Raw genomic sequence first — 3,264 nt, forward strand, 5'->3', positions numbered from 1 at the left:
AAATAAAAGCCTGGGATTCCTTCTGAGGAATCTTGAGTGAGTCTTGGTAAATGTAGAGGGTCCCAGATTGCTGTCTTTATCTGTGAGTGATACCACATCTCTCCTGCCCTGTTGTCGAACTGATTGTGTTGCAAATCCGCTAACTGGCTCTCTCCCTGGGTTGGGACCTTTAGAAATGTGACCCTTTGTTTCTGTCTGTAGATGTGTGGAAATCGGCAGTTAGATTTCAGATACAGTCTCTGGCGCAGAAACTGCTGATACACAGGTAATGTTAGTCTTAGGCAGATAGTGCCTTTATCAGGAAGAAAGTCAGTCAGGGCCCTGGGCAGGTTTGGAGAGAGTTATTACCATTTGGTGGCTACAACAGTCACCTCCGAAAGTGAAATGTAATCTTACAGCCTTCTGAGAAGCTATTTGCCTAATGTGGGTATCTGCTGACATTGAGAAGGCGTGATAGTTCACAGGTCTGAAATAGTTACCCTGGGTATTCCCAGAAGTTAATCATCAGTAGTTCCAACCTTGGAGAAGTTCAAGAATGCTACTGGTATAAGTGACAGTCTGGACAGGCAGGATTTTCCAGCTTTGCTGATACAGTAGTTCAATTAATTAGTGACTTACAAAGAAAATAAAAGTGTTTTTTTCCTCCCTCCTTTCTGTCCCTCAGTTTTCTGTGAGGCATTCCCTGTCACAAGGAGGCTTTGTGGATAAAAAGGCAAACTGCTTTTCTTGGAGGGGCCGGATACAGAGAGCCTCCATGTGAACCTTTAGCGCATTTGGAAATTCTTGGCAACATGCTTCATTTCATTTTGGAGGCAAGAGATGGCTGAGCAATACACTGGAAGGTGTGTTACTCGTGTGTGTCCCAGGTACTTAAAAAATATCGAAAGGCTGAGGAAAAAGTTGTGCTAAAAATTCATCCAACACCCCTGGGGCTAATAATACGTTATATGTTTATAAAAGAATAAAAAAATTATAAAGAAAATACAAAAAAAATCCATCCAACATTTTGGGGAAAGAGGTGATTTCATTTGTTTCTTTTATTACCTACTATAAATCATTTGTTGTATTCCATCCAAGGTTTCCTTATCTTTTCTTTTTTTCTCTAGGCATTGCATCATCTTTTCCCTCACCTGTCTCCAAGGATCTGTCCTTTGTAAATTGCTGTGGTCATCAGTCTTCACATATTGAAGTATGTAGTACTTCCTCATTGTCCTCAGCCTGACTTTCCTCCCACTGATTCTTTTTGTGGCATTTTGCTTTTTAAAAAGAAATTGTATATGTATTTTTATATTATATTTATATATATTTTATATTATGTCTTTATACTATATTGATATATAATATATTTTATATAATAAATAATCAATATAATTTGTATAATGTGTATATTATATTTTATTTTTATAAGTAAAGTGTATTTTACTTACACATTCTTTTTAGGGATCTGCCTTTCTATAGGACCTGCTTGTTTGTTTAGTTTTGATTCTCAGCCTTTAAGACTCCTTTCTTCCCTCGTCCAAAGGGTGGGTCTCATCTGACCATGTTTGCTCAGCCAGTCTGTTCACAGAACATCTCTAATCTCTTCAAGATTTTGTATTGACGCGATTTCTTTAGCTTCAGTTCCTCTTCTTGACAGATGAGAAGTAGAGGCACTGAGAGGTCAGACGACTTGCCTAAGAACCCACAGTGAATAACTGGGAGTGAAAATGGCAACAGGTGTTCTGATTTCTAAGAGAAATTACTAGTTGGTGAGCTCCCACTATTTAACACGTATGTAACCCTGAGAACAGCAGCCTGGACATCACCTGGGAACTGGTTCAAAATGCAGTTTCTCAGGCTCTGTCCCGGACCTACTGAATCAGCACCTGCATTTTTTCAAGATACCAGGTGATTTTCACACAAATGAAAGTTTGAGCTGTCTTGAACTGCGCCTTTCTCTGTGTATGGACAAACTCTCTAAGATGAACTGCAAACCACTGATACGTTTACTTTGCATCTGCGAGTTTTCTCCGAGTCCTGGCTGTCCTGACTGAAGTGTATGAGAGGAAGACAGACATAAGCTTTGGCTTTGGTTTCAGTATCTGCCTGATCTCTCTTCCAAAATTTAGATTTCAGATAAGCTGCTCTTGTAGAGAATTTCAAGCAGCTAATGACAAAGCAAGTGGAAATTCTTTTCCAGGCAATTAGTTTTCTGTGTGCTTATTAATTTGTAGTTTGCTGATTCAATTGAGTATCTGCAAACCTGCTGGTGATATGGAGGCATCATGGTTTTTGCTGTATTTGGCTGGCATCTGTTTCTTTGAATATATTGTGTGCAGTTTTCTAAACACAGAGTGAAATATACCCAAGTGCTTTATGGGATAGTTTAATATCCAAAATGATTTTTATTGTTTCCCAAATCGTAATAAAAGAGGTGTTATCCCCTCCATCTCCCTGACTAGATTTTAAATTTAGAGGAAGACCAGCACATGCATTTGACAGCCAGAGGTGTAAAGCAAAATCTACTTGATATCAAAATTGAAATGAATCACTGGCATAGGAAACAGGTATGCATATTCTCTTGTGGAAAGTGTTGTCACATTTACCCACTGTAATATCAGTTCTTGGATAAGGTGCACATCCTGGCTTAAGATTTCATAGGACAGGAATAGAGTAATCATGGAAAATGGGTTAAAGCAATTTCTAGGTAGAAAAGAATGAAAAAACAAAAATAAAATTTAGTGATCAAAAAACACTTTTTAATATTTTTTTTCTTTACTTTCTCTCTCTCTCTCTCTCTCTTTTTTTTTCTTTTTCATTTCTAAGTAAGTGGTTTGAAAGACCATCTGGAAGGGATTGTAATTTGAGGCATGCCAGAATCCTGCAATTTCATGCATGTACCAGTGGTTTAAGACTGAATTTACTTCATGTTTCTGACCATTTGTACCAACTGAGAGCAGACCTCTAGAATATCCATTTTTTTCAAGAGCGTGTAAGAAAATTCAGGGATGTTCTATGGCCTGGCAGACTGTACTCCACATAATCTGAATTGAGAATCCATGCCATCATTGCTAAACACCACGGAGAGCCTTGGCAAGCTGATTTCCAGAAGTACCTCTGTGATTCTCCTAACTCCACAGGCCCGAAAACTAGGATATATGGTAAAATTCTAACCTCTCCCCCACTAAAATTCACCAAACCCACCACTTCTATCTCTAATATAATAGGGAGACTGAATGTGATTAAGGTCTTCAGACAGAGGTCACAAATAGGAGGCTTTAATGT

The 3,264-nt window shown here is 38.4% G+C and overlaps 1 long non-coding RNA gene across 1 annotated transcript; it reads left to right on the plus strand.

The window, feature by feature from the left end:
* The first annotated feature begins 682 nt into the window (after window positions 1-682).
* Window positions 683-2,528, plus strand: LOC116596867. Its single transcript, XR_004288341.1, has 3 exons — window positions 683-842; window positions 1,107-1,189; window positions 2,442-2,528. It is a non-coding gene; the product is annotated as an uncharacterized LOC116596867 (long non-coding RNA).
* Window positions 2,529-3,264: the final 736 nt, after the last annotated feature.

This window comes from Mustela erminea, chromosome 8, assembly GCF_009829155.1.
Source record: "Mustela erminea isolate mMusErm1 chromosome 8, mMusErm1.Pri, whole genome shotgun sequence".
Lineage (NCBI taxonomy): Eukaryota > Metazoa > Chordata > Mammalia > Carnivora > Mustelidae > Mustela > Mustela erminea.